Raw genomic sequence first — 24113 nt, 5'->3', positions numbered from 1 at the left:
GGGCTCAGACGCTGGACCAAATTGAGGACCAGCTACAACAGGGATGGGGTGGAAGCACCTTTCCATAAGACACGCCCACCAGTGTGAGTTGACCGCTGCCATAGCAACAGCTGGGTGTTACCTCCTCTTTCCATGGTAATAACCCCAGGATCTAGAAATTTCTGCATAAACCACCCCTTAATCTGCTTGTAATTAAAAGTAGATATAGATGTGACTGCACAACTGCTCTGAGCTGCTCCTCTCAGCGCACTGCCTGTGGGGTAGTCCTGCTCTGCAGGGGCAGTCACGGAGCTGCAACACTGCCTCGTCAATAAAGCCCCACCCCACCAGGCACTTGCCCTTGAAGTGTCTCCTGGGTGAAGCAAAGAACCTTTGTGGGCCCAGCCCCACTTTGGGGCTCCCTGCTCTGCATCAGCATGATGGGCCTAATGGTTGACTCAAGGTAGGGAGTACCCAAGTCAATGCATGCTGGGGACTGGGCAGTGGGGCTGCCCTGAGTGGAGGAGGAATATCCTGACAGACTGGCTGTCATCAGGGGGGAGTGGGGTTGTGGTTGGCACGGGAGCCCAGCTGAGGACAGGCATGAGTCAGGGTGGCAGTGGATGCTCTCATGTTCTGGAACCCCAGGCAGGGCACAGTGTAGCTGTGCCACAATGTACACAGGAAAGGACGAGAGGCCTCTGAAACGTTCACAGTTGTTATTTCTGGGCAGTTCTTCATGTTCTTTAAATTTTCTGCATTTCTCCAAACTCTTTACCCAGCACACAGGGCCTTTACAATCAGAAATCTAAGAGAGTCACTGCACTCAAAGCCGCGCTGGGGCATGGCACCATGGACATGGCACACTGTTCGGCCTGTCATATGCCTTACATACGAGCTCAGGTTTCTCGAGGTTTGCCCATCCACCCAGCCCCGTTCTGGGCTCTTGCTCAGGCTATGGCATTGATCTCATTACCCCCCAGTAGGCGAGGAAGGGGCACAGGTCGGGAAAGTTGTGCCAGGTCATATGGTTGGTAACTTGTGCAGGGAAACCTCTCACCTGAACTGTGTTTCTCCTCTACTCTCACACCTCAATAATCATCAACACAGGAGAAGACTTCTGTGACGCTCCCCCCACAAGGCTGCCCCTACACACACCAGCCGCAAGTCTGGGCCCCTGGAACTTCTGACTGGCCGCCTTCAGGTTGGCATTCCCATGACCCCCTCTTTCCAATTCTATTAATTTGCTGGAGCAGCTCGCAGAGCTCAGGCAAACACATTTACAGATTAATGAAAAAGAATATTGCAAAGGACACAGATGAAGAGATGCATAGGCCGAGGTGGGAGGAAGGGACGCAGAGCTCCCCCATCCTTGCTGGGCGCGCCACACTCCAGGAACCTCACTGAATCGAGTCCTCTTGGGATTTTATGGAAGCTTCATGATGTCAGCATTCCTTCCCCCATGGCATAGGATGGGACCCTCTCATGGGAGGGTCTTAAGACCCACAATCCGAAAGGCAGGAGAAAGTTAGGGTGCCGCCTTGGGGCAGGTGAAAGGAGGGCAGGAGAGGGCAGAGGCTGCCCATGAGGCTCAACACCCCCAACATTCTAACGCAAATGGGAACAAGTGCTATGGGAGTTATAAGCCAGGAGCCGCAGACGAAAACCCGTATCTATCCTAACAGCACATAACTATACAAAATCTATTTCCTGGCCACATAGTCACTTTTTAACGTAACCTTGGTTAACAGCATGGTGTTCAGTGTTTACAGAACACCTGGGCCTGGAGTGAGTGTGCCGGTCAGGTTCACATAGATATAAAGGACATGAAGGGAACCCCAGATGCTGCTCCAAAAAGCAGACCCAGGGATGCCTGTGGGTGGCCGGTGATGGGCCCCTTTCACCCCTGGGGAGCTGGGCTGGTTGCAACCTGTCCGCCGGCACTGCCAGGCCAGAGTCACGGCTGAGCATACCCAGGGCAGGTGCAGAGGTGAGGAGGTCCCAGGTGAGCACCCTGGGAGTGGGGTGAGCTCTGCCGCGGCTTTCCTGGGGAGGGCTGTGGGAGGCGCAGGTGTGTCAGCAACGACCTGAGGCTGTGCTGTGGCCCCGTGGCTTGCTGTCCATGGCCTTCATCTGCCTCTCGCCTCCTCTGGAAATGAGAGTGACTGTCCCGGCCACCCTGACCCCGCTGACCAAGAGCCCAGACGAAGGGGTAGTGGAGGGGGACCTGCTTTTCTGTCCAGGAAGATTTGGTTTGAGCCTTAGTTTCTCATGCAGCTGCAGGTGACAAGGGCCGGCAGCTGTGTCTGGCAGGGCAGGGCCCTTCTATCCAATTCTGAGCTGAATCTTCCAAGCCAATGATCTCACAGACGTGGTGTCAGTGTTACAACAGCCCGCGAGGCTGCCGAGCCACTGAGAAACTAGGGTCACCTGCAAGTGAGCAGGTGGGCGGCGCCGGGCAGTGTGGGGGCAAGGATGCCTGCAGGGGCACCTCCTGCAGGGATGAGCCTTCTAGCACATTCTAAGGGAACCAACGCCCTCTGCCCTGCTGGTGCTGTCCCCAGAGACTTTGATAGCTGGGTTTTGGGTGGGGCTTGGCTTCTGAATGTAAGAGGCCAGTGTGGGGTCCTGACGTGCAGCTGGGCTGGGGCGGTGTTCAGAGCACCGGGCTCCTGTCCTCTCTCCTCACCCGTCATGCAGGGACCTCCAGCCTTCCTTCCCCAGGCTGCTGGGGTGGGGAGGGGTGTGGAAGCTACGGTCTGTGGAGCAAACATGGGTGGTCGACACTGCTGTCTGTCAGGCGGAGCAGCCCTAGAGTGGCACAGCCTGTCCGCTCCCACGCATCCTTGGAGACAGATGGCCAGAGCCTCTGCTGGGTTGGGGAGAATTCCGCACCCTCCTGGCTGGAGGCGAGGCCGTGGGCCGCCGGCTCTGGGAGCTCCAGGCTCTGCCTCCCACACCCGCTGCTCTGGACATGCGGCATCGCTCTGCGGGGAGAGAATGGCGGCCGGCCTGGCTGGCTCTCCCTGGCCCCCCAGGGACCTAGTGGGAACAAGCACTGCAGGACCAGGAGAGAAAGTGGGCGAGGAAGCGGGGGGGTGTGTGGGGGTGAGCGAGTGTGAGTGTGCAAGCAGGTGTACCTGGGTATGCATGAGCACAGTGGCTGTGTGCAGGGGTGTGCCTGTGTCTGTGTGTGTGTCTGGTGTGAATGTGTCTTTGCCTGTGTCTGTGTGTCTTTGCCTGTGTCTGTGTGAATGTGTCTTTGTGTGTGTGTCTGGTGTGAATGTATCTGTGTCTGTCTGAAGTGAATGGTCTGTGTGTGTATCTGGTGTAAATGTGTCTTTGTGTGTGTCTGGTGTGAATGTGTCTGTGTGTCTGGTGTGAATGTGTGTGTGTCTGGTGTGAATGTGTCTGTGTGTCTGGTGTGAATGTGTGTGTGTCTGGTGTGAATGGTCTGTGTGTATGTCTGGTGTGAATGGTCTGTGTGTGTCTGGTGTGAATGTGTGTGTGTCTGGTGTGAATGGTCTTTGTGTGTGTCTGGTGTGAATGTGTATGTGTCTGGTGTGAATGGTTTGTGTCTGTGTCTGGTGTGAATGTGTCTTTGTGTGTGTGTGCCTGATGTGAATGTATCTGTGTCCGGTTTGAATGTGTCTGTGTGTGGCTGGTGTGAATGTGTGTGTGTCTGTCTGAAGTGAATGGTCTGTGTGTATCTGGTGTAAATGTGTCTTTGTGTGTGTGTGTGGTGTGAATGTGTCTGTGTGTTTTTGGTGTGAATGTGTCTGTGTGTGTGTCTGGTCTGAATGTGTCTTTGTGTGTGTGTCTGCTGTGAATGGTCTTTGTGTGTGTCTGGTGTGAATGTGTCTGTGTATGTGTGTCTGGTGTGAATGTACCTGTGTGTTTTTGGTGTTAATGTGTCTGTGTGTCTGGTGTGAATGTGTCTGTGTGTGTGTGTCTGGTGTGAATACGTCTGTGTGTGTGTCTGGTGTAACCCTGTCCCAAGGAGTGGCCCAGCCATCCTTCATGGGTCACAGACTGTGACATTTGGGACGACCAAGCAGTGGGCTTCCCCTGCTGTCCCCAACCCCACCCCACACCCCCAGCACCAGGTGGCTTCATCAGAGTCACAGCTGCCTGTTTGGGAGGCTCTGGGCCCTGAGCGGAGAGGGAAAGGGGCAGATGGGCCAGCACACACTCAACTCACTCTTCGACTTGGCTTTCGCAGGTGGAGCTGCCAGAGGAGCCTCACAGCCTCCCCCAGCCCACAGTGACCACCCTCCTGCCATGAGGCCACTGCTCATGAGCCTGAGTCCCATGTGCATTTGAGGGCACCTGTGGCCCCAGGCTCTGGGCCAGGGCCTGGCTCAGGGCAAGAACCAAGTTAACTGTCTCGTGAATTGGGGACGGGGTAGGCTGCATGGGCAGAGGTGACAGGGGTGCTTCCCCACCCTCCGCGCCACCCTCTGCCCTCTGCCCTTTGCCCTCTGCCCTCTGCCCTCCGCCCTCTGCCCTCCGCTCTCCAGGTGGCTTTCCCCAGGACCAAGTGTGGTTCTGCCCTGGGAAGAGAATGGAGCAAGGGTCTCCTGGCAGAAATTAGGAACCCAGGACTTTACCCACCTTCAACCAGCCAAATGGCCTCGGTCAATCCTCTCGAACTGCATACCTCAGTATTCCCATTTGTATAAAGAGGGTCTCCATGCTCTTTGAGGACCAGGATCAGATCTGACAAGTGCAAGGTTAAGGTCAGGCTTTCTGGTGACAGAAGGTGTGCAAGCTGACACAGGTGAGGTTTTGTTGACCTGCTTACCTTGCTGGCGTTTTCTTCTTCCTGAAATCCCTGCTTACTGTTTCTCCCCCATTGCCCACCACCTGCCCCAAAACATTCCCCGCCTGCCAGGTAGGGAGACCTGCAGTGAGGACACCCACACGCGGGGTTTCTGTGTCCCTCGAGAGGGGGTGTGAGGGCAATGCCAAACAGGGGAGGGTGGCTAAGGGTGGAATTTCAGGCACGAGCAGGGCCGCCCTGTGTCTAAGCCAGGCATGGAGCAGGGAGGGGCAGGGAGCGCTTCTCCATCCAAGGAGCTCTGGGGGCAGCACACAGCCTCGGGACAAGCCCAGCTGTGGGGCCCGGATCCGGGTCCAATTCAGTCTCAATCTCCACTCATTTCATTTCTCTTGAGTCTCTGGGCCTGTTTCCCCATCTTTACATTGCACTGTGGGGTCGCAATGCACAGGGTGGTGAGGTTGGATGAGATGAGCCGACTTTGCCTATGTTAGTATCTCTCATACCCGCATTCCTCACACACTATGTCCGGGGCACTGGGGACCTGTGATCCAGCAAACCCCTGCGGAAAGAGGGACGGCGAACCTCTGAAAGAAGTAAACAAATCAGTCCCAGAAGGAAGGCGGAAAGGAAAGCCGTGGGGATGTGTTTCTGAAGTCAAACACCCTGCGCTCGATAAGGCTTCTGGCAGAGGAAGAGTGAGAGCCCCTCCCAGGCCGGGCTGCCGGCTCTCCTGGCGCCTTCCCGCTCAATCCTATTAGCCAGCGAGCAGCAGAAAGAAGCAAAGCACACTCAGAAGGAACGCAGATGTCAGAGACAAAGACAAAAGGCAGGGTGGGGCTGGGAGGAGGCACCGCTTGCAGGCCTGGCCAGGCCAAGGTCCCTGGAGAGGAGCCGCATGGCTCCAGAGGGAAAGTGGTTTAGCAAACTTGATGGATTCCTCTTATTAGACAAAGCCCTGTCTCCCCTACTCCCACCCCTGCACAGCTACAGAAAAAGGCTCTCCGGGGGGTGGGGGGCATCTTACTCCCACCTCCATCCGGGAGGGGCTGGCGGGCTGGGGGATGGGGAGAGGAAGGAACCCATACCCCAGGCTGGTCCCCAGGTCCAGCCCCTGGAGAAAGCTGGAGGCCTGTGTGATGAGCACCCTGGCTTCTTCCGTCTCCTGCAGGGCCCCAGGAAGCTGCGATGCCCCCACCAGCCCTGGACTCTCTTTCTTCATGTGGAAGGGTCATCTCAGAAGCCAGGTCCAGTAGGATCCAGTAGGGGCTGCGTTCTCTCAGGGAAACCTGGGAGGTGAGGTTGGGAGGGTCATCCATCCACCTGGCCATCATGCACTTGAGCGAGGCAGACAGGGTGGAGGCAGAACGGCGGGGTGCTGCGGGGCAGGTGGGCGTGAATCCCCTGCCAGCCCTGCCCACACACAGGGATGTGGTGGGGTCCGTCGATGAGAAAGTGTGCCTGCAGGCTTGAGCGGGGCTGGAGCCTCCACCACCCACCTGTGCATGGCAGCTCTTGGTGGGGGGCAGTCTGGGCGGGGTGCCCAGCGGACCCTGTGGCCTGAGTCACGGCGGATCCCGTGTGCCTCACGTAATCCTCCCCACCCCGGACCTCCCCAGCCATTTTCAGGACCTCGGGAGGGAAGAAGGCATTTGAACATCTTCAAGATCATTTGCAGGTGAGGAAACTGAGACTCCGAGGAGGTGCTCAGGACCTCGAAGCAGGAACGCGAGTCAGGCCAGTGCACCTGCCAGGCTCACCCTTTTAGTCCGAGAGGCACAGCGCCCTCCGTTTCCACCTGGCAGAGCCCAGGAGTGAGGCTCTCCCACCTCCACACGCCCAGCGCCCGCCCCAGAGGAAAAACACCACTTCCCAGGATCTGACCCAGAGCAGACTATGGAAAGAGAACAGTGTGTGGGGACAGAATCTTCTGGAGACCTCCAGTGTGCCTCAGTTTCCCTCTATGTCAAATGTCAGCCTCTGAGCATTGAGGGTAAACTCTATTCATCATTGGAAGATTGTGCAGGGAAAACACCAAAGAGAAGCCCTATCTCAGAAAAGCACCCCCCGCACGTGCCCCCTCCCCCATTTAGACCTGCTCCCCATCCATGTGCCTGTGTCCCTGGCAAGTCACTGTCGTCTTGTTCCTCTCCCGATGGGGCACATGGGTCAGGACAGAGGCAAAGCAATCAGCTCCACATTGCCTGCCGGCTGCAAGGGGCGGGGGCAAAAGAAATGTTTAATTTATCACTGGTTCCAAGAACTAAGGAAAAAGCAATAATAATTCTGTCTTGAGCACCAAGAGCATGTTATTTACAGCCGCAAAACTTTCACAACAATTTGAATGCAAAACAGGGTGTGCCGTATTCATAGCCGTTTGTCCCAATTGGAAAGGAAGGCGTTTGAGAGCAAAATAGCACTTTGCTGCAAACCGCTCGCTAAGAAAATGGCAAGGCAGTCTGTGTTCTGAGGGAGGCTGGGAGCTGGAAATGAGCAGGTACCTGAGAAAAACAGAACAAAAGCAGGTGCAGAAGGCGGTCAATGGCAGCCTGTGCCAAGCAGAGCAGGGTGGCTTTCTTTTTATTTAAAATAACATTTTTATTGATTCCTGAATTCCTGCCCAGATGAGGCTGGGGAGACAGGAAGCCACATGGACGAGATGCCCAGGGAGAAAGCCCAGGGTCTCCCAGCACTTGCCCTCCCGAGGCTGCTTCCACTCTGCACCGTGTGGCGGGGGCGGTGGGCACAGCCGACTCAGTTTCCCTTGCTCTTAGGGCGAGCACCAGCACTTCTCTCCCAGGAGCTGAGATGATTCATTAACAACCAAGGAGAGATTTGAAAATGAAAAATGTCCTCGCCGTCTCTGGGATTAATAATCGTATAACGCATGCTCCCTCTCTGCGTGGCAACTTAATTACCTGCCGTCGACAAAATGATTCTCCTCCTGCTCCTCTCCAGAGAAACGCTCCCATTTGGAGCCCGCGGTACAGATTCTCGGCAAAGAATCAAAGCTCTCTTTGCAGCAACAGAAAGGCTCGGGAGTGTTTTTATGAAATGAGAGAGAACAGAAGCAGCCTCTGCTGGAGAGGGGCCTCCCAGGTTCACAGGGGACAGACCAGGGAGAGACAGAAATGGCTCTAATTTTGTGATTTAAAAAATAGAACTCGAGATCCTGTTTCCTCCTGAGCCTGCTGAGAGGAGTCCTTGGCCCCTCTGACAGCCTGCTCCAAGGGGCAGAGCGGGGCAGGGAGCATGACCTTACCTGGACGTGGACCTGTGTTGCCCTGGCCAGGGCCCTCCAGAGAGTGGAGCCTACTGTCTGCTTCTGTCTCAAGACGCGGTCTTAGGGATAGGGAACTTGCCTTGCTGACCTTCCTGAGGCCATAGCCACTGGATATTAGGCTTGCTTAGCCGAAGCCTTGTCCCAGGTCCATGTGGGTCACGGCCCTTTGTTTTGTGTGTGTTTGCTTTTGTTTGTTTGTTTGTTTTTATTATTTGAGACAGAGTTTCACTCTTGCCCAGGCTGGAGTGCAGCGGCGCAATCTCAGCTCACTGCAACCTCCGCCTCCTGGGTTCAAGCTAGTCTCCTGCCTCAGCCTCCCAAGTAGCTGGGATTACAAGTGTGCACCACCACACCCGGCTAATTTTTGTATTTTTAGTACAGACAGGGTTTCACCGTGTTGGCCAGGCTGGTCTCGAACTCCTGACCTCAGGCGATCCAGCCTCCCAAAGTGCTGGGATGACAAGCGTGAGCCACTGCCCCCAGCCTGGGTCACAGTCCTTTGTAAAGGGCCACTCAACACTGACCTGCAGCCTTGCTGTTCCCTGCAGCTGGGGCGGGGTCCACCTTGCCTGGGGCCATCCTCATTCTGCTTGTCTGACGTTCTTTAGTATCTGTTAAGGCTTGTAGGGCCCCTTTCACGCCCAAATGTCCTGGTCATCCCAGTTCTAGAAAAGAAGACATTCGAACTAGTCTGAAAGATCAGACAGGGTTTTTTGTTTGTTTCTATTTTTTGCACCTGGTAATGAAAGTAATAAATTCTCACTGCATAAAATTTGGAAAGTAAGGAAAAAATAATGTAAAGCAGAAGAGAAAGCCACGCCAACTTGCTAATGTCTTCGAATGTTTATTTTCTGTCATTTTTCCTAGGCTTGTAATTATTGCACCTGGCCAGGGTCATCCTGAACACAGTCGTCACACCTAACCATCTCTAGGCAAGGAGATGGGAAGGGCTTTGGTGGGCAAAGCTAAGGAGAAGGAAAGGGCTCGGTTGGAGGGAAGACTGGGCTCCGCTCCTGCCACTAGCTGCTGTGTGCTCTCTTCCCAGCTGCTCACCCTCTCTGAACCTTGTTCTTTGGCCTGCAGAACTGGCATGGGGCTGCCACAAGGACGATGAGCTACAAGCGACAGCAATGGGCTTCTGTGCAGACGGCCCTACAGAAACCTCTGAGATAGCACCCCCTGCGGTCCCCTGCCCACCACCACCCCACTTTGCTTTTCTTCCAATTGATCTCCACCTGACACAGTGCACGCCAATGCTGGTCTCCCTCTCCTTGACCCAGGGGGAGGTGGGGAAGCTCCTGAGAGGGAACCCGCTGTTGTGTTCAAGGCTGTGTTTCTGGGGGCACATGAGGCCCAGGCTGGGTGCTCAGTGAAGCTGTGCTGAATGGATGCAAGGCTTTCCAGGAAAGATGGCGAGGGCACGAGGACGGCTCAGGAGGAGCAGGAGGGTGCCAGCAGAGGAACCCAAGGACAGGAGGTCACAGAAGGCCCTGGCAGCCTGGGACGGGGGTGCCGTCCTCTTTGTAAGCTGCGCAGCTGCCTCGACCCCTGAGCAGGCACACAGCAGGTGCGGGTAGGGGTCCTTCCTCCTGGCACAGACAGCCCCACAGCCCATGGGGCAGCAGAGCCTCCACCCCGGACACTCCTGCTCCTGGATGCAGAGCGAGAGGTGGCTGCAGCCTTGCGGGATGTTGCGCGGAGGCTGACGGGAGCACGGTTCACTGAGAGAGAGAAGGCAGCAGGCCTCAGCCATGGAAGCCGGTGCCCGATTGGTGCCCAGCTGTGATTAGAGAGTCCTATTTCAATGTGGGCCCCTTAGGCCCATGTCCAGAGGCCTCTGACTCATGGAGAACCATGCTCGGCACACCGTTTCTGGACCCTCTTGAAGGATTGTCTGCTAGTCCTGGGGCCTGGGTACCATGTTCTGCATGGACAGCCAGGCCTGGGATGGAGCCTGGACCAGTCCCCGGAGCAGCTGAGCATCTACCCATCGGTTCAAATAGAAGGACCCTGGATGTCTGCCTTGGATGGCCGGCCCAGCCCCTTGTGGGCTGATGGGAGCTCCTCTTTCCAGGGTTCTGGGCCTGACTCCAGAGCTGGAAGCGCTGAGGACTCCCAGCCCTGGCCATGATGGATGACGAAGCCCACACCTGCCCACCCTCCTGTGGTGGATGCCCTTGTCTTGTCTCCGTGATAACGTGGGCTTCCCCTGGCAGAGCCCTCATCACAAAACTCTGATGTTTACTCATCTCCGCAGCAGGCCCCGGGGAGCATCTCGCAGGCGGCCACCCCGCCAGAGCCACCGTCCTCTCTCAGTGCTGGGTCACTGCATGCATTCAGGGCTGAGTCTCCACTCTCCACATCTGCCTTTAGAGTCAGAAAATCACCCACTGGCATTAACCAAGGCCCCCGAGTCAGTTCTAGGGCTGGAAGGACCTCCTGAGACCCGCCTGTGCTCATTCACTTATCCGCTCATCATTCACTCATCCGCTCATCATTCATTCAGCAGTGGTTGTGGGTCAGTGACACACCCAGCCCCGAGCCAGATGCTGCAGGTACATAGCTCAGGAAAGTGATGCAATCCCTGAGTGCCTGGCCTTGGTGTGCCGAGAGACAAGTGAAATTTTCCCAGGGCCACGGTGGGATTCAGAAGGTGCAGCGTGCCCTGCCAGGAGGAGACGGCAGGGGCATGACTGTCCGGGGCAGACAAGACAGAAGGATGAGTGGCAGTTAGTAGGAAAATACAAGTGTCCAGGGCAGAGACTCTGGCCCTAGGAGGCCTGGGGGTGGCAGGGTGAGTGCCCAGGAGGGGGACGTGCCTGGCACTCACACAATGAGTCGGGCAGGGAGCGTGGCTGGACCCAGAGGGCCTGGAGGCTGTGAGGAGGGTGATCTGCCCCTCTCTGTAACAGGACAGCCCAGGAGGGTCTGTGCTCAGGGGTGCCACACGCCCCTTATGCTCCATCTCACGGCTGGTGCCAGCAGACCTGGACTCTTCCAGCTTCCCCAAGCGGTGCGGGACTGCCCGGGATAGAGAGGCATGCAGCGACCTTCCAGGCTGCAGCAGCAGAGGGGTGGGGGTGGCTGGGCCTGGGTGGTGGCCGCAGGGGAGAGGGACGTGGATGGAGGTGAAATGGACAGGTGTGTGGATTGCAAGGCAGCCTGGATGTGGGTGTGGGGGGCGTCATGGTCTTCCCTGCCCCTGCAGACGAGGCAGTAGGCTCTTGGGGAAGCTGGAAGAGGCAGAACTGGGCTGCTCTGTTCTGAGGGCTTCTGCCCAGAGTTCCAAGTTCCAGGAGCTTCTGGGGGCTGAGGCCTGACTGCATAGTGAGGGGATGAGTCCAGGTCTGCGGCACATGGCCTCTGCCATTGGCCTTGCTCTCAGTGCAGAGCTGGCCTCGTCCTCATTGTGTGGCTCAGGAGATGGAGGCCCAGAGAGGCGAGGCTGGCACCTGCACAGGCCAGCTACATAACCCAGGTCCAATTCCAGGTCCCAGAGCCAGGCTGCATGTTGACCCACTGCCAGGGATGACGGGCAGACTGCTACTCCCAACAGCGCCTCAGCTTTGTCACCTGGAGGGCAGGAGGGCAACAGGACCTGCTTGAAAGCTGAGAGTCCACGTGCCCAGCAGGCATCCTGCCCTCCTCCGCCTCTTGACAAAGCAGGCCGGTCATGCTTCTGACACCAGGGCCGTGAGGAACGGCATCCCCCTCTCTGGGCCTGTAGGCCTTTGACAGGTGGGGATGCCTGTCCCTGCTGGGCCCCAGGTTTGTATTTGCAGCCACAGAGCAGAGCAGGGAAGAGCCAAACTGACCCGCCAGGAACCTCAGCTCTTCCCTGTCTGGGTCCTGCCCTGACCACATCCGTCACTGTCAACACCGGGAGGAGAATGTGCAGCAGCCCACACTCCCTGACGGCAGCCTTCCCCAGAGAGCCAGGCCCACCCCACTGACCCCAGCCTGGGGACTCTCAAAGGCTCTGGGCACTGCCTTGGCTGAAGCCAGTCCTGAGCTCCAACTTAGGGACAGAACCGGCCCACCTTGGTGGATGGGGCTTGGCAACCTCCCAGATTCCCAAACACCCCCCATAGGCCCCCTTCCAGCCTCAGGTTTGGAGAGGCAGAGGGGGAAAGGTCCCAGCTAGCCACCCAGGGGCAGGGAGAAGGTGTGCTGGTCTGGTCAGTTACCTCCCTGACTTCCTCATCCATGTGGCAGCTGAAGCCTGTGACAGGAAGAGGCAAAACAAAAACCAAACCTGTCCCTAAAGGTTAAGCTTATTGGTCCTTATGTGGGGGTGTAAAGTGTTTTATTCAGGTAAGCTGACGCATCCTGTTAGCTGAGCTAAACCAGACAGAGCTGACTGGAGGAGGCAGGGCTGATGTGAAAGATGAACCTCCAGCCGAGAGCGCCCGTGAGGATGCTTGGGGGCACCAGGGTCTTCCTCCTGCAAAGCTGCAGGTCCTCATGTGCCTGATGCTCTCCCACTAGTGGTTAGCTCTGTGACCTCCTCCAGGTTGCCTCAGTTACCTCAAATGTAAAATGCAGAATGAAATCCCCCCTCCCCACCGCAGATGGGACACAGGTGAAGAAAGGTGGTCCGGTGACCTGCCCCATCCCAGGTGGCTCTTACTGAAGGTCGGCTACTATTGTTAGGCCACGTGCACGTCCTTTACCTGGAAGATGATTGAAACCTGCACCTGGACAGTGCTACCAGCTGTGGGCCACCAGCTCTGCAGGGACCCAAGGCCCCAGTGCAGGCTCAGAATGAGGCAGAGACAGTACCGTGCACTACTCCAGGCATCCACATTCTCAGGGACCAATCACCCTCCTCCGTGCCTGTTTGGGCCATCATGGGAGTGATTCGGGGCTGCTCAGGCCTTGGTCCTCTTGTCCTAAGGGAAGAAAGCTGAAAATACCTAGATGTCTAGATGGCCCTGGATCCATAACAGTCTCCATCAGGAGCACAGGAGCTGTGCATGACCACACCACCGATTTCCTCTCGGGAGAATTCTAGGGGTGGGGGGCTGTGGTAGCAAATACAGAGTGCGTATTACCCCAGCGTTAACCACGCAACTCCTAGCCTGGAACACTTAAAAGAGGAACCTGCCACCCTCCATGAGGCTGGAGAATTAGCGGGAGTTTCCAAAAGGCAGCTTTGGTTTAAACCACAAGATAATGGAGGGATTTGCATTTTGCTGAAGAAACCACAAGGCGCCCTCCGACATTGTTTCAGTTCTGATTTTTTGTTCCTTTTTGAACGTCTCTTCTTGAAGCAATTTCTGGCCAAGTCACACAAATAAAGCGCTAGAGAAACGGGTTACAGCCCGCTTCCCCAACTTGTTAATTAGGTTTGGAAATGTCTAGAGGGACTTGAACTTCAGTGACCAACCACCCTGGTTTGCCCTGGGGACATGGGACTGTCATTGCTAATACTAGGACAGTTCCAGGCAAACCGATGGGATGGTCAGCCTGCCTGCACCCTGGTCATTGTCTTCACCCATTGTTCCCTCATAAGGGTTGATAAGCACCTCACCTTTTGTAGCTGGTGGAGTCGCTGCTCCACCCCTCCTTTCCCTCGGCTGTGATGACTGGCAGGTGACTAGCCAATCAGATTCTTCCCTAGGATTCTTCGTTGAGGATTGGTGGATCACATCCTCACTTGCCCCCCTAACTCACAGAGTATGATGGAGGTGACTTAGTGGTGACCATGGCTGGCCGGGCTCTCTCTGCCTCTGAGAGAGCACTCCTCTGTAGAAGGAGAGAAAGAACCCAGGCAGGGACAGTGTGTGTACGTGTGTGCGTGCGTGCATGTGCGTGTGTGAGCCTGCAAACCCACGTGCCCACCCCCAGCTGTCTCTTGTCACTGCCATGACCAGATCGGGGTGCTGGGAGGATGGAAGAAGCCGTGGTCCCGTGCTCTGCCCTCTACTGTAGCAGAGAACCCGCTACACAGAGGTGACTGTGCAGGGGTGAGGGAGGTGGCGGACAAGGTATTTATGTGCAATAAATATTTAATTCCACCCAGCGCTCCTCCCGTAGCAACGTGGATCCTAGATTAGTTTTATACATTCCACCCACATCACCATACCCTTCAGCAAGGTTAATTCTGTCCTAATGCGAGTTTAAAAATTAAATCCACTTCGATGAACAAATGTCCTTTGCAGCTTCATCCCATTCTTTTATGCAGAGTAAATATGTTTGCACAATGGCTCTGGGAACAGCGCTCCGGAGCGGATCACACACGCGTACAACCCGGCTCGCGGCCCCGACTCCATGCATTATATATGACAGTCCCAATCCAGTCTCGCCACCGTGCTGGGGAGCGGGCAGCAGCTTGTCAGCGCCTTTAAATCAAGCGCAAAGCAGATTGTGAGCTGGTTCTGGGGAACAAAAAGCAGTAAAATAATTTGGGATTTTGAGAACCATTAGTTTAACTTAGGTGAGAATACGCGCCTGGATTTTTCTCATCTTTTCATAAGCTTTAAAAATATACACAAAGCTGAACAAAAACAACCACCACCAAAAAAACAGCAATTGCCCCTTCTCCAAAACCAACACTACTTCCCAGTTTGTTTTTCCCGGGTTTGCGGAAGGTGACAGTGACCTCTCTCCTAACAGAGCTGTCGGTGGAGGCTGGAGATTTGGTCGCGCCACCGTGTTCTAGGGCTTGGAGACTCAATTAAGATATTAAAAATAGGACTTGGGGCCAGCAGGGTGCTTCCGTGGAGCTGTCTTTGTTTATGTCTTCAGCAAGCGGCCTGTGAAAGCCCCTCCAGTCCCAGGGAGGCTGGAGAGTTCTAAAGGGGATTATCTGCCTCCCGGGGTATAAATTCCAATTTACTCTGACACAAACTATTACCCTGCAAACACTGGCCATCCGTCTTCAGGTGCCTGGCAGATACTCGGCGCCGGTGCTATTATCTCTGGGAAATTAAAGTGGGCTGCAGGGTGAGGGATGCTTCCTGCTGGAGCCCCAGGTGCCTCTGCCTGAAGGCCGAGGTTGACCTCCAAATAGTCCCAAGCATGAATTGGTTTGTCTCTCTGGGTGTTGATGCCCGACGTCCTCACTCTCACCCTCTGCTCCTTCGTAAGGGTTGATAAGCACCTCACTTTTTGTAGCTGGTAGGGGGCTTTATAAAGGGCAAAGTTGCTGCTGCCAGCCCAGGGGTCTGAGCAAGGAGGAGGTGACAGTGCTGGGACAGAGGAAAGGGGAAGGAGAAAAGAAGGAAGGAAGAGGGGAGAGGAAGAAAAGACCATGTTGCATAGCAGAGCAGGGCCTGCCCCACCCTGCAATCCTGGGCTAGAGAAAATCCCCCCTTTAAAGTATTCAGAGTCAGGCTCCCCCACCCCGCCATCTAAGAACCCCTGGGCCTGGGTGCTGGGGGAGGCCCACTTGGTACCTTCATCCCAGCACTCTTTGTCCAACGTAAAGGCTTTGTTGAGATGTAAATCACATACCATAGAATTCACCCTTTTATTTTATTTTATTTTATTTATTTTTTAAAGACAGAGTCTAACCCTGTTGCCCAGTCTGGAGTGCAGTGGTACGATCTCGGCTCACTGCCACCTCCGCCCCCTGGGTTCAAGCAATTCTCCTGCCTCAGCCTCCCCAGTAGCTAAGGTTACAGGCATGCGCCAACACGCCTGGCTAATTTTTGTATTTTTAGTAGAAATGGGGTTTCACCATGTTGGCCAAACTGGTCTCGACCTCCTGGCCTCAAGTGATCCACCCGCCTCGGCCTCCCAAAGTGCAGGGATTACAGGCGTGAGCCGCTGCGCCTGGCGGAATTCGCCCTTTTAAAGTGCACAGGTCCATGGTTTTCTGTATAGTTACGGAATCGTGCAGCCATCATCATATTCTAGTTTTAGGACATTTTCATCACCTTAAAAGAAACCCTGGACCCTTTGGCTGTTACCCCCCTGCCACCCTTCTTTCCATCCCCTGGCCACAAGGAATGTCCTTTCTGTCTGTCAATTGGCCCATTGTGGCGATTTCCCGTCAGTGGAATCCTGGGCTGTGTGGCCTGGCTTCTCATGTGGGGCACGTTAGGAGGGCTCGCCCTATTGTTGCCTGGACCCATGCTCCGTGCCTTCCGTGGCTCACTCTTGTTGCCCTCTGCTCCCTCATAAGGGCTGATAAGCACCTCACCTTTTGTAGCTGGTAGGGGGCTTTATAAAGGGCAATGTGGCTGCCAGCCCAGGGATCTGGGCAGGGAGGAGGTGACAGCATGGGGACAGAGGAAACGGGGAAGGACTCTCCCCTCTGTGGGGAGACCACACTGTGTTCATCCCTTTCTGTCGAGGGAACCTGGGTCGCCTCCACCTTTTGCGGATTGTGAAGTGTGCTACTGTGAACGTGCTTGTGCGGGGGTTTGTGTGGAGGCCTGTTTCATTTCTCTTGGGTATATTCCCGAGGTTGCTGCTGGGGGCTGTTGGAGGAGCTGCCAGCCTGTTTCTACCACAGCTGCCCCACCTCACATTCCCACCTCCTAAGCATGTTATTGGTCGGCTTTGCCTTGAGCACTGGGACAAACCACCCTGTTGGCAGGTGTGCCTTTTGCTGAACCCATTCTCTACAGATGTTAGGATCTGTTACTGCAAAGGAGATCCTGACACAAGAGCCGGGGGACCCTTGCCTGCCCATGAGACCTGAGTAGTGGCAGGGTCACCAGCTGAAGGCGACAGTGACTCCTGGAATTGGAAGATGGAGTCAGCGGGGCAGGGTGGAGGGTCAGGGGGTGGAGAGGAGAGTCAGCTTCAGCAGAGAAGGCTCTGAAAGGTCATCTGGTCTCAATGGGTGGAGTCCGTCCTGTTGCAGAGCTTGCTCAAAGCTGTACTGGAGCCCTGGCTTCTCGCCCACCCTTTCCCTGGTCCGGGCTGCCACTGGGCACTGCAGCCTGGACTACCTGGAGTCAGGGAGTATATCTGGCAGGAGGCACCCATCCTCCAGAGAGGCCTGCCATCAGGTGCCCTCTGGAGAGGCTACCAGGGGCAGGGAACTGGGTCTGCTGGGTCGGCTTTTGCCTTTCAAACTTGGTAGCCACCCCCCAGTCACTCCAGGAAGAGGAAGAAGACACCTCTGAGGCTGGAGGAAAGAAATCGGGCAGAATTTGCTACCTTGCTACCAGAACTCTATGAATACCTGGCCTGTTTGTTCAAGCAGGCTTGAGCTCTGCTACCTGTGTCCCTGGTGTGCTGTGAATGGATCACGAGACATAACACCAAGCAGGACCCATGGGGCTCTGCAGGGGAGAAGACAGACCAGGTTGTGTGTGTGTGTGTGTGTGTGTGTGTGTGCACTCATGTGTGCGTTTGTGCACGTGTGTAAAGAATGAGTTCTTACCACTCTAGACAATGGAGAACTAGTTTTTCTGGGCTTCGTTTTTAGTGAGTCATTGACTTCTTCCTAATCAAATGATCTACGTAGAAAAAAGCCAGTAGGAGTGACAGATACATGGCCTATTTCTGCTAGACATATTGGGCCTACAGAAGTCCAAACCATTTATTCTCCCCAGCAATGCCAATTAGAAAATATAATTCTGAAAAAGATGCCATTCACCACAAGAACAGAATTCATTAAGTATCTAGGAATCAACCAAAAATGTCCACTCTGATACAAGATGTGGAAGACAGTCTGAAGACGGGCAGGGCTCTGCACGCTCCACACTCTCAGAAGCAGCGGCCTAATGTCAGGACAATGCCGAGTGTCTCCAGACGAACCCACAAATTCAACGCAATCGCAGTCAAGAGTGTTTGTGGAACTCAGCAGTGATGGAGCAGTTAAGGTCCTCAGATGGCTAGCTCAACATTAGAAAAGAAGGGCAAAGGGCGTGGACTTGTCTTGTGAGATAGGAAGATGCCCTGCAAAGACGCAGCAATAAATGCCACGTGGCACTGGCAAGAAGAGCAACGGCCTAGAACCAAGAGCCCAGAGACATGGCCAACATTGACCCCACGTGGGAACTTACATCCCAAAGGCAACACTGCCAATCCAATGGGGAAGGAGCATGTGGTCTGGTTGATGTTTGCTTAGCAGATGGAGGTCAGCAATGAATTTCTACACCTGTGGGTCACAGACACGGGAGGACTCCATGGATTAAAGGGCCAGATTGGAAAAGTAGAAGAAAGTCAGAAAGCCAAAAGACTGCAGAGTATCTTTAGGGCTTAAGGGCTACAAAAGCCTTCTTAAAGAAAACTTATTTATTTAGACAGGGTCTCAACCTGTCATCCAGGCTGTAGTGCAGTGGTATAATCACAGCTCACTGCAGCCTCGAATTCCTGGGCTTAAAGGATCCCCCCACCTCAGCCTCATGAGCAGCTAGGGCTACTGGCATGTACCAACACACCTGGCTAATTTATTTTTTTGTAGAGATAGGGTCTTGCCATGTCGTCTTGAAGTCTTGGGCTCCAGCAATCCTCCTACCTCGGCTTCCTGAAGTGCTGGGATTCTGGTTCAAACTCGCTACGCATAGGGAAACCGAGGCTCTGAGGGGGGAGCACGCATGTGTGCGTGCACATACACACACACACAGGCACACACCTGGTCTGTCTTCTCCGCTGCAGAGCCTCACGGGTCACACGCACACACCTGGTCTGGGATTACAGGCATGAGCAACCACATTCAGCTAAGAAAACTTTAGCAGCCAAAATTACTAGCTCAAAAAACTAGGGGGCAAAGTCCACGGAGAGCTGATAGAAAGGAAGAAGAGATTCGCAATGTCTGAAGCCCACAAAGGTCGATGTGTAGAGCTAAGGCATGAGCAGTGAAAGGCAGCAGTTCCCGCAGAGAAAGCTGGGAAGGAGCAGTTTACTCGGGCGGCAGTTACGTTGTCCACTGTGAAGCTCATGAGCACCAGCAAGATGTTCCAAATCCCGGGCACACTCAGGAAGCAGGGGCGTGCAAAGAGTCGGTGGGAAAATGCAGAAACCAGCACCGGGCCGGGCGCGGTGGCTCACGCCTGTAATCCCAGCATTTTGGGAGGCCGAGGCGGGTGGATCACGAGGTCAGGAGATCCTGACCATCCTGGCTAACACAGTGAAACCCCGTCTCTATTAAAAAGTACAAAAAATTTAGCTGGGCGTGGTGGCAGTTGCCTGTAGTCCCAACTACTCAGGAGGCTGAGGCAGGAGAATGGCGTGAACCCGGGAGGCGGAGCTTGCAGTGAGCCGAGATCGCACCACTGCACTCCAGCCTGGGCGGCAGAGTGAGACTCTGTCTCAAAAAAAAAAAAAAAACAAACAGCCAGCACAGCCCCCACTGGAGCACAGCCTTTCTATACAGTCCAGTTTTACTGCTCGGAAGTCCCCACCTTGGTGTGAGCCAGGAGGACTCTGACACAGGTTCCGTCGGGGGCGCGGGGAGGGGGGAGGCAGCGATGGGGGGCGGGGGTGGCACCGCAGCATTGGCGCTGGGAGTGAAGGTAGGCTTACAGGCCACCTGGGTCACCCAGTAGGTGCAGCCCGGGGAGTGTGGCACGGCTGTGGAAAGCGTCGGGCTGAATGCAGGTGCACCAGGATGGGTGATGGTAAAAGTCACACGTGCATGATGCAAATTCGGCGGAGGAAGTAATGTTCAGAGCCAGGTGCCACAGATGCCATTTACCTAAGTTAAAAATACACACACACAGATTCATTTTGAAAGAACATGGTTAGAATAAAAAGCTATGCACTAAACGCAAGAAAGTGGTGCTTAGGCATGGAGGAGAGGCAGGGAAAGAGAAGGAGTGTGGGATAAAGGGAGAGGGAGAGAAAGGAGTCTGTGGGGACGTGGCACTGGTGGATAATGGTGCCTACCCCGGCCCCAGGCCTTTTGAGGTTGGATTTTTGGCTTCTCTGGTGTCCGCTGGTGTTTGCAGAGCCCCAGAACATCCTCGCACCCTGCTCTCTGCAGCAGCATTCCCCCCAAGCACACTTACCAGGAGGTGAGGAAAGCAAATCTACCCACTCTTCCCTGGAGACCCGAGGAGGACTGGCATTCCATCCAGGTGGCTCCCTTTGCTGGAAGAACCCTTGGGAGGACTATGGCCATTTGTCTGGGAGATGGAGCAAAGGGGAGGAAGGCCAAGAGAAACCATTGCTTGGACCTGGGGACACGGGGAGAGGGGAGGGAGAAGACTGCTCTGTGCAGTACGACTCTCCCCGAACTCAGCGTGACTGTCCCCCAAACTCAGCACCACTACTTCCTGCTCTTGGCATGACTGTCCCAACTCTCAGCAGGGCTGTCTCTCCCTCTCAGTAGAAGGGGCTGCAGCTCTCACCTGCCCTTATTGGCATGGCCTGCCAGGAGCTGGTCCAAGGTCCTGCATCCCAGGTGGGGAGAGCCCAGGTCTGTGTGGACCCACGGTCCCTGCTCCTCACACAGGCATGGGGCTGCTGGGAGGCCTCCCACTCAGGGGGATAACAGGTGCTCAATAAACCTCATGCTCCCAGGTTGGGGCCTGATGCCTGAGTCAGGAGGCAGGGGTGGCCTGGGCTGTCCTGAGGACTGGACGAGGTGGGATATTGGTGAGGAAGAGGTAGTGGGGGGTCAGGCTGGGTCAACTCCGTGAGCTGCTGGGTCCCTGCCCAGGGGTTGGGGATGGAATAATTCCATGGGTCTTCCGAAAACCCCTGTCCTGGAGCCGGCACATGGTGACAGAGCGTGCCTCTCTGGAGGAAAGAATGAGGAACCTAGGGCAGGAATGGGGCTAGTCAGCCACAAGGAGGAAGCAGGGGCAGAAGTGGGGCTAGTTAGCCACAAGGAGGAAGCAGGGGCAGAAGTGGGGCTAGTTAGCCACAAGGAGGAAGCAGGGCCGTGTGTCCTGAGGTTGAGAAGAGGAAGCCCATGGGTGTGGACGTATCTGGCATTGCTCAAGGAAAGTCCTGGATTCCTCTTCCCCCCAATAAGAAATAACCAAACAGAGGTGGAGCAGGCAGCCCTTGGTCCCTTTCCTGGGGTCTGGGCTCTGGTTTGACTCGGCAGAGAACCTCTCCCCAGCGGCAGGGCTGCAGGCACGGTCTTTCCTCACAGCCAAGCAAAGGTGCCCTCTGGTTCCTCACAGGACCCTAAAGAGTAATGTGTGGAGGGCCCCACCAGGTCCAGCCAGGCGAGCTGTCCATCTTCCCACCACCAGCCAGACATGATAAGCAGAAAATGAGGGGGCGTGTCCCAACAGAGGGACGGGAATAGCCCAGCCCAGGGGATACGCCTGGGCTCGACACTGGTTCCAACCCCACTCTGGAGGGAGCCAACTGCCCTGTGGCAGCTCTGGTGCCTGGAGGAGCCAGGTCTCTGGGTGGGTGCGGGGGACACAGCTGCTGCTCTCAGGCGCCCACTGGGGCCGGTGGGTCCTGGAAAGCTCCACCAGCAACGGTGGCACATTTCAAGGAGAACCTGGCTCTAGGTGTTACTCTAAGTTGGTTCCTGACTCCACGGCTCTCCGCTGGGCTTTTGGTGATGTTACTTCACCTGCTGAGGCCACAGCTTGGACATCTACCTCCAAGGTCTGCATTAGCAGAACTTTAGTGTTCCTTGAGACTCTTGCTCAGGAAGATGAAACTTGCAAAGGACTTCATTGCTCATTGCAGGAATCTCCCTAAAGACCCTGTATTAGTCAGGGTTCCCTAGAGGGACAGAACTAATAGATGTATATATGAAGGGGAATTGATTAGGAGAATTGACTTACGCGATAATAAAGTGAAGTCCCACCATAGGCCATCTGCAAGTTGAGGAGCAAGGAAGCCAGTCTGAGTCCCAAAACCTCAAAAGTAGGGAAGCCGACAGTGCAACCTTCGGTCTGTGGCCAAAGGCCTGAGAGCCCCTGGCAAATCACTGGTGTAAGTCCAAGAGTCCAAACACTGAAGAACTTGGAGTCCGACGTTCGAGGGCAGGAAGCATCGAGCACAGGAGAAAGATGAAGGCTGGAAGACTCAGAAAGTCTAGTCCTTCCATCTTCTTCTGCCTGCTTTATTCTAGCCGCGCTCATAGCTGATTAGATGGTGCCCCTCCAGATTAAGGGTGAAAGAGCCCCTGGCAAACCACTGGTGTAAGTCCAAGAGTCCAAAAACTGAAGAACCTGGAGTCCGATGTTCGAGGGCAGGAAGCATCGAGCACAGGAGAGAGATGAAGGCTGGAAGACTCAGAAAGTCTAGTCCTTCCATCTTCTTCTGCCCGCTTTATTCTAGCCGCACTCATAGCTGATTAGATGGTGCCCATCCAGATTGAGGATGAATCTGCCTCTCCCTGTCCACTGACTCAAACGTTACTCTCCTCTACCAACTCCGTCACAGAAACACCCAGGAACAATACTTTGCATGCTTCAATCTAATCAAGTTGACACTCAGTATTAATCATCACAAGTCCACCCACTGTCAACTTGAACCCATACACGTTCTCCTGGTATCATATGTAATTTTCAAATAAAGACAATAATAAAGTCATAATTAAACCTAACATAATATAGCTGTCCTTCGCACAACTGGAAGCACGCTAATCCTTAACCTAAATGATATTATATAAAGTTAACAACACTTAAATGTTGATATGAAGTCAATAAATCTTATGTCACATGGTAGAAGGAAAAAGAAGAAATAAAGTGAAGATATTTTCTTAGTACAAGAGTATACATGCACAAACATATTCCTAATAAAATAAGGAGGAAATACTCGTGACAATTACAGTCCTCATTTCTGCAGCTGGTCACGTGGTTGTAGCTGGTACTGATGACTACCTTCTTCTACTACCTGTTCTGTATTCCCTTTGCCTTCAGCAGGCACCTCAGCGGGTTGTGGTTCTTATTATTTATTTATTTATTTTTGAGACAGAGTTTCACTCTTGTTGCCCAGGCTGCAGTGCAATGGTGTGATCTCGGCTCACTGCAATCTCCACCTCCCAGGTTCAAGCCATTGTCCTGCCTCAACCTCCTAAGTAGCTGGGATTACAGGCATGCGCCACCATGCCTGGCTAATTTTTCGTATTTAGTAGAATCAGGGTTTTGCATGTTGGTCAGGCTAGTCTCGAACTCCTGACCTCAGGTGATCCACCCACCTCGGCCTCCCAAAGTGCTGGGATTACAGGTGTGAGCAACCGCACCTGGCCTGGGTTATGGTTTTTTACCTGGTGGAGTGACTCAATCCTTCATTCCTGAAGGGTCTGGGCCGACTGGAGTCCTGCCTGGACTGGGCTGTTGTAGTTTCCCATTGACCTTAATCACAGGGCAGGAGGTCCCATTGACCTTAATCACAGAGGAGGAGACACCCTAAGAAATCTGTACTCCATGCATACTCTTCCTTACCTCCGCTGTGGAGCAGTAGACTGACTTTATATCGATGGTCTGGGTTAATCACCCCAGCCAACACTGTAACTCCCTTCTTAGGCTGTTGACTTAGAGGCAGGAGGATGTCCTGTCCCAAAGTGTCCAAATGGCAATCTTAACTTCCAGTTTAATGGAATCATTGTGGTGTCTCCTGGTGGCAGCATTCCTCCCTCTGGAACTAAGACCTCTAGGCCAGCAGAACATAATGTTGCGGGAACAGAAAGCAAACATTTTGCTAGTGGGTCACTAGGGGTGATGGTGAGTGGTGCCACTTCCACTCCCACTGCTTGATTCCTGGAGCCATGAATCCTGGCTATGGGGAAAATAGTATCATATATTTGATGCAGGTTCAGAGCATACACAGCCTCCTGGAGAACTTTGCCCCAGGCTTGCAAAGTATTGTCACCTAGCTGGCATTGTAATTGTGATTCTGAAAGGCCATTTCACCATTCTTTTTTTTTTTTTTTTTTTTTTTTTTTTTTTTTTTTTTTTGAGACGGAGTTTTGCTCTTGTTGCTCAGACTGGAGTGCAATGGTGCAATCTTGGCTAACCGCAATCTCTACTTCCCGGGTTCAAGCGATTCTCCTGTCTCAGCCTCCTGAGTAGCTGGGATTACAGGTGCATGCCACCATGCCCGGCTAATTTTTGTATTCTTAGTAGAGACAGGGTTTCATCATATTGGTCAGGCTGGTCTCCAACTCCTGACCTCAGGCGATCCAGCCTCCCTTTTCATCTGATAAAAGTCAAGTGTCACTTCTTGTTTTTCCATATGACTATC

At 54.4% G+C, this 24113-nt stretch overlaps 1 long non-coding RNA gene across 1 annotated transcript; it reads right to left on the bottom strand.

The window, feature by feature from the left end:
* Positions 1-6964: 6964 nt before the first annotated feature.
* Positions 6965-13625, bottom strand: LOC134756845 (uncharacterized). The gene is made up of 4 exons (XR_010130144.1): positions 13576-13625; positions 12716-12934; positions 8567-8707; positions 6965-7260 (listed from the first exon to the last, which is right to left on the bottom strand). It is a non-coding gene; the product is annotated as an uncharacterized lncRNA (long non-coding RNA).
* Between the last annotated feature and the right edge of the window lie 10488 nt (positions 13626-24113).

This window comes from Gorilla gorilla, chromosome 13 (assembly GCF_029281585.2).
Source record: "Gorilla gorilla gorilla isolate KB3781 chromosome 13, NHGRI_mGorGor1-v2.1_pri, whole genome shotgun sequence".
Taxonomy (NCBI): domain Eukaryota; kingdom Metazoa; phylum Chordata; class Mammalia; order Primates; family Hominidae; genus Gorilla; species Gorilla gorilla.
The sequence above is the reverse complement of the archived record's forward strand: the minus strand, read 5'-3'. Positions and strand labels throughout refer to the sequence as shown.